The sequence below is a fragment of the Bos javanicus genome, chromosome 29 (assembly GCF_032452875.1).
Source record: "Bos javanicus breed banteng chromosome 29, ARS-OSU_banteng_1.0, whole genome shotgun sequence".
NCBI classification, from domain to species: Eukaryota; Metazoa; Chordata; class Mammalia; order Artiodactyla; family Bovidae; genus Bos; species Bos javanicus.
In genome coordinates, this window is record NC_083896.1 from 33,434,737 (window position 1) to 33,449,210 (window position 14,474).

General features: G+C 45.3%; 1 long non-coding RNA gene across 2 annotated transcripts; it reads right to left on the reverse strand.

Moving 5' to 3' along the window:
- Positions 1-391: 391 nt before the first annotated feature.
- Positions 392-13,958, reverse strand: LOC133241215 (uncharacterized). 2 transcript variants are annotated; one of them, XR_009734552.1, is made up of 4 exons: positions 13,298-13,958; positions 10,731-10,918; positions 2,955-4,924; positions 392-2,502 (listed from the first exon to the last, which is right to left on the reverse strand). It is a non-coding gene; the product is annotated as an uncharacterized LOC133241215 (long non-coding RNA). The 2 variants fall into 2 exon arrangements; XR_009734551.1 differs by lacking the exons at positions 392-2,502; positions 2,955-4,924 and adding an exon at positions 5,996-6,801.
- Between the last annotated feature and the right edge of the window lie 516 nt (positions 13,959-14,474).

A 14,474-nucleotide genomic window follows, 5' to 3' on the forward strand; every position in this document is an offset into this window, starting at 1 on the left:
GAATGCTCCATTAAAATTTGAGAAATGAAGTTCTTATTTCACAAATAAGATTGGAGCCCAGTTGTCCTAGAAGCATTTTTGCCTGTGCCTTTTTTGGAAAGAAAAGTTAAAGTGTTAGTCGCTCAGTCGTGTCCACTCTTTGTGACCTTTCCTCCTCTGTCCACGGACTTCTCCAGGCATTCCCCTCTCCAGGGGATCTTCCTGACACAGGGATCGAACCCGGGTCTCCTTCATGCAAGCAGATTCTTTGCCATATGAGCCCCTTGGGGCCTGATTCTAAATGTGATGAGAGGGGAAAGTGCTGAAATCTATATAAAACACAAGGAAGACATGCATTATATAGTACATAAAAGTGATATATTTCTAAAATAAAAGTTTGTTAGATCAAAAGCATGGCTGTATATTTATTGATCCATTAGTTCAATAAGCATGACAGTTTATTGCGCAGAAAAGCAAGATAATTCTTTGCTCTTATTTCTGAATATTGAGAAATGGTAAGGTTAGGGAGAAAAAACAGAGAAGAATTTTAGAAGGACAAGCACACAAGATGAAGAGAAGGATTACATGTACTGGAAATTGACCCAAGGATGCAGGAGATGTTGAGTGTCATTTAATACTGTGGGAAATGATTGAAATAACTTATTTTACATTCAACATAGTACATCTCTAATGCTCCAGGAAACAACAAACTCAAAACAAAATTCTTAGTATGGTTATTAGTAAAATAATGCAGAGTTTCCAACAACTAATATGTTTTTAAATGTTTAACTTAGGAACGTCACTTTTCACACAGTCATCCTAGTTTTTACAGTATTAATATTTTAATATTTTAGTTTTTACAAAGTAGAACAATGTGTCTATAAGTATGCATATACATATATAATTTACATATGTACTAAATTATGGATGTCAAGAAACATGAACTAGATTGAAGTTGTCAAGGATATGCTTCAGCTGCCATCACTATGTGATTTTCTTTGTAAGTCTTTGTGCACACTTTTGTTAAGTGTGAATTAATTATATTCCTTCAAATCCCATAAAGACAGAATAAAAATTTAAAAATAACTCAATCACCCAACTCAATCACCTGTTATGATTCTATTGTCTTTCCTTTCCTAAATCTTCTTTCTGCTCCAGATCACCATGTTCTAAAATCACAAGTAAAAATATATAAAAATTATTTTATAGTGGCAGCCTCTGTCCCATAAACAAACTCAACAGAGAAATTTAAAAGAGTAAAATTCTACTTAGGCCCACTGACTTTTTTCCTTCTGCTCTCTCTCTGTTCTGCCATTCCCTTTAGTCCTAATTATACACTCAGGCATATTTGCCATTTTGGTGACCTAGGAAATATGACATAGTATCTGATTGTGAAAACAGCAGTTTTCAGAATCAGTGCTTCTTCTCTACTGCTGAATTTCCTTTGTTTTCACTGTGAAATTGTTCTGTCTATTAAACAGTCTTAGGGAATCTTTGGAAACTCACAACACGATCAGAGAAAGGCTCAATGAATATTCTACATGGAGCAGAGATTCCTAGGAGAGTGAATGCAGGTCCTCATTGTAAAACATTGATTTTCCTCTACAGATGGAGTCTGCATGTCGGGACCAGTGGCTGAGATAGAATCCTGAAATGGAGACTAACTAGTGACATGGTAGGATGCACTTGGCTGTCAGATGATCTCCTCCGATGATTTCACTGTTCTTGCGAGAGTTCTGACCCTGTGCAGAAGGGTGTCAGAGCTCTGGAAGCATTCACTGAATAGGGCTGTGGAGTCTATGCTTCTATCACCACATTATCCAACTGACTATGCTTGTTTCTAATGGTGGCTTACTAAGGAGAGACACAAGTCTTAAAAGAGCTAGGGAGGGGCTTCTCTGGTGGTCCAGTGGTTAAGAATCTACCTGACAATATACCTGGACACAGGTTTGATCACTGGTCCAGGAAGACCCCACATGCCATGAGGCAACTAGACCCATGTACCACAACTACTGAATCTGTGCACCCTAGAGCCTGTGCTCCGCAACAGGAGAAGTCACTGCAATGAGAAGCCTGTGCAATACAACTAGAGAAAGCCTTCACATAGCAGCAAAGGCCTAACGCAGCCCAAAATAAAAACAAATAAATAACTTTTTTAAAAAAGAGCTCAGGGAATGAAATATATTTGTGCTAAATTTGAACAACAGCCTTTGCAATACTTTTCAAATCAACACAAAGTGCAAATCAAATAGTAAACGGGGAGTGGAATTTTCCTTCAAGACTTGAAACCAAGCAGGATGCAATGGGGTTTCCTCAGGTACAAAAGCCTTTCCATGTCCCCCGTTTCTTGTCAGTTGTGTTGACTGGGAGGCGGGGGGAAGCACAACTTTAAAGTTCCGAGTTAGGTTTCATTTGGTGGACTTGCTCAGGACTTAAGCCTGGGAGGCAGCCTCTGATGGCTCTGAGGGACCTTTCCAAAGAGGGCAGGGAGGAGCCAGGGCAGATATTTCTGGCAGGCCATTTCTGCAACAAAGACCAGATAGTCAGAACATCAGGAGATTACTGTTAATTAAAGAAAAGCCAGATACCTCAAGTTAATGAATTTTGGGCTTTTCTACATATAGGAAGAGTCCCAACTTATTGAAATCATTCCTTTGATATGTCTCTTAACTATCTAGGGCCAGTATCCTGTTTTTCTCCCTCCTGAATCCCCTTAGAAAGGGGGAGGCTGCATCGGCTAAAGGCTTGATGGCCGAAACATCCTTTGTTTACTGATATGGCAGGGAAATTCTTCATCCAGAGCAGGAAAAAGGCTTCAGCCTTCTAGACCTTCCCTGAATTCCAAAGGGCATGTTCAAACAGTTCCTAACTAGGAAAGAGAGAGGATGCAGAAACAAAGGAGGAGGAGTTAAGAAACAATAGTACCTCGATAAAGCAGGGCCCTGGTTCCTCCTTACGGGTAGTGCACAACATACCTTTGAGTCCTTCAGCAAGAACCAGGGCCCTTGCCCAGGTAGAGGATGGTAATTTCAGGCTGAGCACAAGGTTCCTGGGCATCACCCTGTTATCTCCCCACCAACCAAATAGAAGGAAGTCACACACACTGCAGGGCTCACTCCGAACTTTGCCTTTAAAAACTCTTCCTGCAAAATGATTGGGGAGCATAGGGTTTTTTAGAGCATAAACCCCTTGTCTCCTTGTGTGTCCCTGCAATAAACCTTTCTCTGTTCCAAACTTCAGTGTTCTAGTTGGATTGGTCTCACTGTGAGTCAAGCATGTGAACTTACGTTAAAAAACAGATTCACCTTCAAACAGACTGGAGATGCTGGAAGCAGCATGTCCAAGGGAGGAACATGGGCTCTGGCATCTGATGGACAATGATTCAAAACCTTGGATTTTGTAAACTTGGGAAAGTTGCTTCCCTATGTCATGGATTCCTTGTCTATAAAATAGGGATAACAATATCCACCTCAAATTGTCACTTTGAAGATCATGTGAGAAAAGATTTTGAGCATACTAGGTGCTCATGTATGGACAGATAAGAGAGTTGGATCATAAAGAAGGCTGAGCACCAAAGAATTGATGCTTTCGAATTGTGGTGCTGGAGAAGACTCTTTAGAATCCCTTGGACTGCAGGGAAATCGAACCAGTCAATCCTAAAGAAAATCAAACCTGAATGTTCATTGGAAGGACTGATGCTGAAGCTGAAGCTCCAATTCTTTGGCCACCTGATGTGAAGAAATGACTCATTAGAAAAGACCGTGAAGCCTGGAAAGATTGAAGGCAGGAGGAGAAGGGGATGACAGAGGATGAGATGGCTGGATGGTATCACCAACTTGATGGACATGAGTTTGAGCAAACTCCAGGAGTTGGTGATGGACAGGGAAGCCTGACATGCTACAGTCCGTGGGGTCGCAAAGAGTCGGACACAACTAAGCGACTGAACTGAACTGAATCAGATGTCAACATCATCTACCTTGATCCAACCCGTCAGGGATCTGAGTGCGTGTGGGCAGCACACAGTTAACTTCTCCCACCTGGCTGGGGTTCCAGTAGCTGTGAAACACCTTCCTCTTGAGAAGGAAATAGGACCTGACCTAAGGCTGCACCATTGTTCCTTGACTTCTCCTCCCTCCTCTCTGCATCTCCTCCCTTCTCTATTAGCAACTGTTTGAACCTGCCCATTAGAAATGAGGGAAGGTTCCTGGAAGCTGATTGAAGCTATTTTCTGCAAACAAGAGAGTGGAGGACACAGAAAGGCTTTTGTGCCCCAGAGCCCCACAGTGTCCAGCTCGGTTTCAGTGTGACTGAATTCTGAAAAAGTAACAGTAACTGGCTCCAGATCCCCTCTCTTCAAGCCCTACCCTCTTGCAATATTTCCAACTCTGTTTTCTCACATTTTATCTTAACTATCATCTTCTCTTTCTCTTCAATGTCTTTCCTTAGTTTTATTTGAGTAGGAGGACACCTCCCCATAATCTCAGGAAACAGTATGTAGACTGAAAAAACAAAGAAAAGCATACAACCTAAAAGTTGCAAATTGTGGTGGTGGTTTTGTTTTTTTTTTTCAGGAGGGTGGGATTTACTGAGGATACAACCAGGGAAACAGCCTCTCATAATCTGAGGGACTGCTTCAGAGAGCTAAGGGGAATCAGGATATATAAAAGTTTTTACTGAAAAAAATCACATGTAATCAAATGTCAAGAGATGAGTGTTAATCTCACACATACACATACACACACACAAACTGGACATCTGAAATTAATGACTGTGGTGCTTTTCTATTTGTGGGACGATGCAAGAGTCTGGGCTCATTGAAATCATGCCTTTGATATGCACCTTAAATATCTAGAATCTAAGAACCGTTTTCCTCTCTCCTCTCAGGGCTCACTGCCGGTGGGCTGCACTGGCTGATGGCTTGCTGGTGGGCAACGTTCTCTGTTTACTGAAATGACAGGCAACATTTTTTTTGTCAGCAAGTAGCAGACATTTCCTCTAACAATGTAAACAGGGTAGGTGGTCCCTGGAGAAAGAAATCCAGGCATTGCTGTTGTTATTGTTCAGTCCATGAACGGCAGCATACCTGGCTCCCCCGCCCTTCACTATCTTCCAGAGTTTGCTCAAACTCATGTTCATTGAGACGGTGATGCCATCCGGCCATCTCGTCCTCTGTCGCCCCCTTCTCCTCTAGACATAAAAGAAGCCGTGTTTGGCTTGAGCCTTTCTGTGATCTAATCTTGGCCACAGCGCCTGCCCTTGAACAGGTCTCAGTAATCAATGCTCTTAAGGGAAGAGACAGAATGCAGAAACAAAGGAGAAGGAGCCAAGAAATAACAGCACAGAGGACTTCCCAAGCGGCCCAGGGGCTAAAACTTCACCCTCCAATACACGAGGAGTGGCTTGGGTCCCTGGTCAGAGAACTAGGTCCCACATGCCTCGCAACCAAACACCAAAACATAAAATACAAACAATATTGTAACAAATTCAAGAAAAACTTTAAAAATGGTCCACGTCAAAAAAAAAAAAAATCTTAAAAAAAAATTCTATGAAAAGCAAAACAAACAAAAACTCAACAGTTTAGCGACAAAAAGGAGTCCCAGTCCCTCTTCAAGGGAAATACGTAACCATCTCACACAGCCTCTGAGTTCTGCAGGAACTCAGGCGCCCACCAGGGAGAGCGACAGAGTTATGACGCAGACTCTCGTGGCTGCCATCAACTCAAGCTTGGACTCTGCTGACTTTTGCCCCAATTCTATGCTGAGTTCACCTCTGCTCAAGCCCTTTCATGAAGATGCATGTAACCTTCAGTGCAAAACTTCCCCAATTTTGCTCTTCGGGGAGAAGCTGCTTAGGGAAAGATGCCCCATGTTCTCCTTACTTCCTGAAAGTAATACATCCTTCCTCCTCCCACTCTCTGGCTTGGTTGTATCTTTTGGTTCCACACCCACCTAGAGGCAAACACAGTTTTGGGGGCTAACAATCAGACATGCTGCTTGTGTTGGATTAAGAAGCAAAGTTGTACTCCTTGGTTTATTTGCACATTCGTGATGGCACCCCACTCCAGTACTCTTGCCTGGAAAATCCCATGGATGGAGGTGCCTGGTGGGCTGCAGTCCATGGGGTCACTGAGGGTCGGACTCGACTGAGCGACTTCACTTTCACTTTTCACTTTCATGCAGTGGAGAAGGAAATGGCAACCCACTCCAGTGTTCTTGCCTGGAGAATCCCAGGGACGGGGGAGCCTGGGGGGCTGCCGTCTATGGGGTCGCACAGAGTCGGACACGACTGAAGCGACTTAGCAGCAGCAGCTCCATCGTACTGGTTCACTTGAAAAAGGTCATATGAATGTCCAAGTTTGGGCTTAAAGTAGCTTCCTAGATAGAAACTTTGTAAGAAGCTATTTAGCAGGCCTTTCATGTTTCACCTAAAGGAGGCTGAGTGTCAGAAGCCAGAGTGTGTCAGCGTGGGGTGTGTGTTTAAGCAAAGGAATCACATGTGCCGTGGGTGAGAGAGGAAGCCTCTCCCCTCTGCCTGCGGTCAGCATCACCCAGGGCCTCTTTGTTCACTGGCGCACAGGGAGCCATGACACCACCACCACCACCAAGGCCAAATTGTGACATGCCCACATGAAAGCCTGACGTGGGATTGGCTTCTCCCAGGATGAGGGCCTTAAGGATGATGGATGCCAGCTCCCGGTCAGGGCTCAGGGTGTCAGCCACAGCGCCTTCCCTGAGTAAGTGGAGGAGCAGGGCTTGGGCGAGAAGAGGGATAGGGCATGGGGGGCTGATAAGCAACACTCCCCATCGCCTCCCAGAAGGACACCTGCCGAGAAATAAAACAGATTAGCTCTTTCTTTCTCTTCCCTTGGCCTCAAGAATATTTCCACTCTCCTGGGGAAAGCAAGAAACTTTTCCTAATCTATGTTTCGAGACTGGAGACATGTGTGATCTGAGTTAGGGCCACACCAGGGTGAGAAGACCAGGGCAGATGGGACCTGTTGCCTGGACGCTCCCTCCCAGAGACCTGTCCTGCTGCTATGTTTACAGACTGGAGGTATTTTTATCTCAACCTTCTGAATGAGAGCTAGTTTTCTCTTCACTCGAGTTGTATTGCCAGTGTTCACTTCCTGGAGGCACTGGAGAGAGACCAGGGCCTTGCCATTGCTGCCGGGCACCTGTGTGCCTCGAACTCCCTCCCAGGCACACCCCTACCTACTCAGGGGTTTGGGAAAGGGGACTCAGCTCCCCCTGCCCTGTCATTCTCTGGAGTCTTTGTCCACAGATGGGAGAAGGAAATGGCAACCCACTCCAGTATTCTTGCCTAGAGAATCCTATGGACAGAAGACCCTGGTGGGCTGCTGTCCATAGGGTTGCACAGAGTTGGACATGACTGAAGCGACTTAGCAGCAGCAGCAGCTGTCCACAGGTTACAAATTCCAGGGGTCCATCTGTCTCCTGCCTCGGCTGCCTTGGCAGCCTCTTCCTCTCAAGTCCCTGTAGCCCGAGCTGCTCTCCCAGGTAGGCCTGGTGAAGGCTCTCCACCAAACACACACAGTGCTCTCTGTGAGTGAAATCACGGCAAACCACCTCCACGCCACAGCCTCCAGCTGGAAGGCCACGGGTCAGTGCTGGCCTTGTGTCGAGTCTTCTGAGGGCCTGCGGCATGCTGCTTGCTTGATGGCCACGTTAAGAGTGTTGAGGTAGGGAAGGCGCCAAGATGGCGGAGGAGTAGGACGGGGAAAACACTTTCTCCCCCACAAATTCATCAAAAGAGCATTTAAACGTCGAGTAAATTCCACAAAACAACTTCTGAATGCCGGCAGAGGACATCAGGCACCCAGAAAAGCAACCCAACTCCTCGAAAGGAGGTAGGAAAAAATATTAAAGACAATAAAAGAGACAAAAGAGGGAGGGACGGAGTTCCGTCCCGGGAAGGGAGTCTTAAAAAGAGAGAAGTTTCCAAACACCAGGAAACCTTCTCACTGCTGAATCCGTGCCGAGCTTTGGAAGCACAGAGGGCAACATAACAGGGAGAAAAAATAAATAAACAATTAAAACTCGCAGATTGCGAGCCCTACGGTAACTCCTCCAGCGGAGAAGCAGCGCAGACGCCTGCATCCGCCATTAGCAAGCGGGGGCTGGGCAGGGAGGCGCGGCGCGGGCTGCATCGCTGAGAGTAAGAATCTGGCCTGAATACCCTGAGCACTATCTGAGCGAAATAATTTGGGCTAGCAAACCAGACTGTGGGATATCTACCATGCGAAAAGCCAGCCCTAACCTAAGACACCGCCAGCCCGCGCACGGAACAAAGGACTAAACAGAGGTAGCCGGCTGCAAACCTTCCCCCTCCGGTGACAGGCAGCCAGAGCCGGAAGGGGGCAATCGCAGCCCCAGAGAGACATTATCTATAAAACTGGCTTCTTTGCTAACTAAAACTTATTGGGGGTCTGGACGGTCAACATCTGCCTGAGAAGGTGCGCCGGTTTTACACCCAGATAACCAAGTGGCGGGGAGGCGCTAAGTCGCAGCATTGGCGCTCACCAAACACCTCATTACCTGAGCTGCTCGGACCTGGGAAGAGCACAAAACGCAGCCCCAACTGAGTCTGCGCCTCTGAGGACTACCTGAGTGCCTGAACCTGAGCGGCTTGGACCTGGGAGGTGCATGCAACCCAGGGCCAGCCTCGGATTGTTCCCGGCGGAACAACCTAGAGCCTGAGCAGTGTGGGCAGGGAGGCTACACGCGCCGTGAGCGGGGGCAGACCCAGTGTGGCTGAGGCACTGCGAGCGCACGCCAGTGTCATTTGTTCGCAGCATCCCTCCCTCCCTCCTCATAGCACGACTGAACAAAGAGAAGAAATACAGCTCCACCCACCAGAACACCGACACAAGCTTCCCTAACCAGGAAACCTTGACAAGCCACCTCTACATACCCACATACAGCGAGGAAACGCCACAATAAAGAGAACTCCACAAACTGCCAGAATACAGAAAGGACTCCCAAACTCAGCAATTTAAACAAGATGAAGAGACGGAGGAATACCCAGCAGATAAAGGAACAGGATAAATGCCCACCAAACCAAACAAAAGAGGAAGAGATAGGGAATCTACCTGATAAAGAATTCCAAATAATGATAGTGAAATTGATCCAAAATCTTGAAATTAAAATGGAATCACAGATAAATAGCCTGGAGACAAGGACTGAGAAGATGCAAGAAAGGTTTAACAAGGACCTAGAAGAAATAAAAAAGAGTCAATATATAATGAATAATGCAATAAATGAAATTAAAAACACTCTGGAGGCAACAAATAGTAGAATAACAGAGGCAGAAGATAGGATTAGTGAATTAGAAGATAGAATGATAGAAATAAATGAATCAGAGAGGATAAAAGAAAAACAAATTAAAAGAAATGAGGACAATCTCAGAGACCTCCAGGACAATATTAAACGCTACAACATTCGAATCATAGGGGTTCCAGAAGAAGAAGACAAAAAGAAAGACCATGAGAAAATACTTAAGGAGATAATAGTTGAAAACTTCCCTAAAATGGGGAAGGAAATAATCACCCAAGTCCAAGAAACCCAGAGAGTCCCAAACAGGATAAACCCAAGGAGAAACACCCCAAGACACATATTAATCAAATTAACAAAGATCAAACACAAAGAACAAATATTAAAAGCAGCAAGGGAAAAACAACAAATAACACACAAGGGAATTCCCATAAGGATAACAGCTGATCTTTCAATAGAAACTCTTCAAGCCAGGAGGGAATGGCAAGACATACTTAAAATGATGAAAGAAAATAACCTACAGCCCAGATTATTGTACCCAGCAAGGATCTCATTCAAGTATGAAGCAGAAATCAAAAGCTTTTCAGACAAGCAAAAGCTGAGAGAATTCTGCACCACCAAACCAGCTCTCCAACAAATACTAAAGGATATTCTCTAGACAGGAAACACAAAAATGGTGTATAAACTCAAACCCAAAACAATAAAGTAAATGGCAACGGGATCATACTTATTAGTAATTACCTTAAACGTAAATGGGTTGAATGCCCCAACCAAAAGACAAAGACTGGCTGAATGGATACAAAAACAAGACCCCTACATATGTTGTCTACAAGAGACCCACCTCAAAACGGGACACATACAGACTGAAAGTGAAGGGCTGGAAAAAGATTTTCCATGCAAATTGGGACCAAAAGAAAGCAGGAGTCACAATACTCGTATCAGATAAATTAGACTTTAAAACAAAGGCTGTGAAAAGAGACAAAGAAGGTCACTACATAATGATCAAAGGATCAATCCAAGAAGAAGATATAACAATTATAAATATATATCTACCCAACATGGGAGCACCGCAGTATGTAAGACAAATCCTAACAAGTATGAAAGGAGAAATTAACAATAACACAATAATAGTGGGAGACTTTAATACCCCACTCACACTTATGGATAGATCAACTAAACAGAAAATTAACAAGGAAAAAAAAAAAAACATGTTATCTATAAAGCTCACTAAAGCAAAGCACAGTAAAATGAGGTATGGCAATAAAAGGCATTAAATTTATCAAAAAAAAAAAAAAGTGCTAAAAAATTAAAGCTGTCAAAAAAATAAAAAAAAAATAAAATAAAATAAAAGTCTTTCCCAGCTGCAAAAAAAAAAAAAAAGAGTGTTGAGGTACATCGATGTCACAATCATAACATATGCTACAGAATCACCTGTAAAGATTTTTCAGAATAAAATAATACCTGTGTGTTTGGAATGATTGAGGAACTCTTCCTGGAGATGTGAAAAGTCCTGCATAACCTTTGATGATCACCTTCCATCATTTAACTATCCATCCAGTCCAGCAAACGTCACTCTCATACTGTGTTTGTCCCCGGAACTGAGCGAAGAACCGGAGATAATTTGGGCACAGTTTCCTTCTTCCAGGAGTCTGTAGTCCCGTAGGAGAAACAGAAGGAAAAATAATTGTGCCTTAGGCGTCTAGTAACTCACAGAATGAGCCAGTGTGGATCTCCACTGCTCCGCTGCATCACACAGGGAGATTCTGAATAAAATATAACATGAAAATTAACATGTACATTGAGCTTGAAATGAAGAAATCCTCAAGCGACAGAAAAAGGAAGGAATTTAAAGCCAAAATAGTAAGCCTGCAAACTGGAGCCAATGCACAGCGAATGGCAGGAGGGTATGCAAAGCCAGGGCAGTAGCTCATGACCCACGAGGACGGGGTCAGGCCTAGGACCCGTCTGAAGCAGGACTCTGGACCTGAAATTCTGGCTCTAACAGGGGGAGGATGGCTAGGAAAAATCTCCATCCATCATTTTCTGCCGTAGGCTCTGGGAAAGGGAAAAAAAAAAAATGTTTCCTGTGAAAAACTCAAATTTCCAGGTGTGGAGTGTGAACTTTCACTATCTCTCAGGGTGTGGGAATCCCCAAGCCCCCAAATTAATGTAAAAATTGTTCTCACACTGGGGAAACCCGTGAGCAATCAGTTGAAGCAAACCCACAACTGTTCCTGGTGTGTCCTGAGAGAACAAAGGCCCCCACGAAGGGAACAACCCCACAAAGATGCAAACCATAATTTACAAGTCCTGGGAGGAGACGGCCCGCCTCACACAGAAGCAGCATGTGACCAGCAGGGGAATCAGCCTTGAACCCTGAGATAATGAAATAATCCAAAAGGGACAATAAAATAAGTTGCCTTACAAAATGCACAGAGGTAAGAGGGCTAGAAAACACAGAGAAACACAAGGGCACTGGAAAGATGAGGCAGACAAGAAAGTGCTACATAAGGAGTTAGTAGGGGCTTCCGAGGTGCCTCAGTGGTAACGACTCCATCTGTAACGCAGGAGACCTAAGAAACCTGGGTTTGATCCTTGGGTTGGGAAGATCCCCTGGAGGAGGGAATGGCTACCCACTCCAGTAGTCTTGCCTAGACAGAGGAGCCTGGGGCTACTGTCCATGGGGTTGCAAAGAGTCAGACACGACTGAAGCGACTTAGCACGCATGCACTTGCATAGTTAGTAGTAACGAAACCTTTAGGAGGGGAAAAAAAAAAAAACTCCATGGAATTGACTGAGGACTTCCCTGGTGGTCCAGTGGCTAAGACCCTGCACTCCCAATGCAAGAGGCCTGGGTTCCACCCTTGATCTGGGAACTAGGTTCCACTTGCCACAGCTAAGAGTTCACACACCATAGCCAAATATCCCACACGCCCAACCGAAGACCCAGGGCAGCCAAATAAATAAAATATAATTTTAAAAAATTGACTGAAAGAAAATTAACGAAGTGAGAGATCTTAGGAGATTATGCAGGATCAGACACAGAGAGGTAAAGACATGAAAATTCGAAAAAGATGTTAAGACTTGTAACAGAGGATAAGAACTGTAGAGTAATAAAATAAGAACAAGGAAAAAAGCAGTAAGTGAGGAGACAATGACTCAGAAAGGCCCAGAATGGATGAAAGACACAGATCTTTAGTTTGAGGAGGTATCCTGTGTGAGTGCCCAGGAGAGAGAAATGTCTCCTTTCATTTAGTCGCCCAGCCTGACAGGCCATCGCTAGACATAACATGGTGAAGTATCAGAACCCAAAACTAGAAGAAACATCCCACGGTTAGTTACACTGAAAAGACAGGACATCTACAAGGGAACAACAGCAGTAAGAGAGGCTGGAACAAAAGAAAATAACTGCTCCAAAGAGCTGAGGAAATGACAGAACAGTCCAGGACTCCATCTCCCGCTAAACGAGGGCTCAGGAGTAAGGGTAAAAACAGGTGACAGCTGATCAGCTGTTTATGTGTTGAAAGAAATACTCGAGGATCTAAAAGAAAAGGAGAGAACGATCCAGAAGGAAGCCATGGGGTGAAAGAAGCAAAGAGGAGCAAAAACGTTGGTGAGCAGGTAGGCGATCTGCAGGTAAGCACTGGCTCTAAAAACAGATGATGATAATGATAACCTAGCGTGTGAGTTTTAAAAAATAAACCTAAAATACTAGGCACTAGTAACATTAAAACCTATGGTTAGAAGAAACTTAGAGCATAGGGAGAACAGCAAATGTTTAAATTCAATTTAGACTTTTGGAATTAAGAGCATGGAGTTGGAATATTTAGGGTGCTCCTTAAAAGAAAAGAAGTACATGGCTTCCAGATCAGTTGAGCAGGTGAAGGAGTCCCTGCAAAGAACCTTGGGTGCCAGGCAGAGAGCTTCCTAATGCATCCGGAAGGAGATGAGGTTAGGAAGGCCTTCTAACAGGGGAGTGAGTCCTACCTTTACCCTCCCCACCACCCTGGGCAGAATTAACCACTTACTCCCGTGTTCCAAAGCATCTTGGTGGTATCTCTGGGCAGGGGATTCTCTAGGCAAGCACACTGGAGTGAGTTGCCATTTCCTCCTCTAGGGAATCTCTCTGACCCAGGGATCGAAACTGAGTCTTCTGTGTCTCTTGCATTGCAGGCAGATTCTTTACCCACTGAGCCATAGCTTATCATTATTTACATAGGTGTGAATGGTATGCAATTGTCTTTCTTCTGAACTGTGAACTCCGAAAGGGAAGAAACATTTCAGTCTGACACCAAGGTGCTTTCTGTGAGTAGTAGCGGGTGCCGGCTCTGTCCACCTCCTCTTCGGTTCCTCCCTCCGGTGGTGGCTGCCTGGAGCCTCCAGGCCACTCTTCACCTGCTCAGGGAACCCAGTGCCTGGGAGTCAGCCCGTCCCGGTGGGGAGGGGCTTCTGTTGCAGGAGAACGAAGCCTGCCCCTTCTGGCTTCCTGGCTTTCGCTCCAGGATCCACTAAGGCTGGGGGTGGGGCTTTGCCTGAAAGGCACACTTTCCCTCCCTTCCCTGACTGCTCACCATCCTCTGACTGTCCCGGGGAGCACACTCCTCCACACCAATCCTCATCACCCCAGGGTCTGATTCCTACTCACCTGGGAGGAGGCTGGGGTCCTCCGTTATCCTGGCTCTGCCCCAGCCAAGGTCAGAAGTTCAAATCTTTCCAGCTCTTTTCTTTTGTCCTCTCCCCACCCTCCTCTTCCCATCCCCCTCCTCGTTCCCTTCCTCTAGGAGCAGATGAACCACCATCTTGCAGGGCTGGGCTGGGCTGGGCGCAAGGACCCCAGAGTCATCCACCGAGTCGTCAGTCCTGGGTTAAATCCTCTCAGTTCCCTGGGTTTGTTTTCCTAGTTCTTTCATGAGACTAACTGGGTCTTGGGTCTTCGGTCTTCGGTTCTGTGATGATCTATATAAAACAACAGGCAGGAGTGAATTTTGGAAGAAGGAAAGGCAAAGGGCACATGTACAGAGGATGGGTATTCTGTGCAGGGAGGTAGAAAGTTTTCCAGCCTCCTCCTCCTCCTCCCCTTGGCTGGAAGCCCTGGTGTGTGAATGCCGGGGCCTGGCTGAGGAGGGCCGCCGGTCCCTCTGCAGGGCTGGGAGCACTAATAGCAAGCGGGAGGATTAGCCATATGCCACTTAATTCCTGTTAATC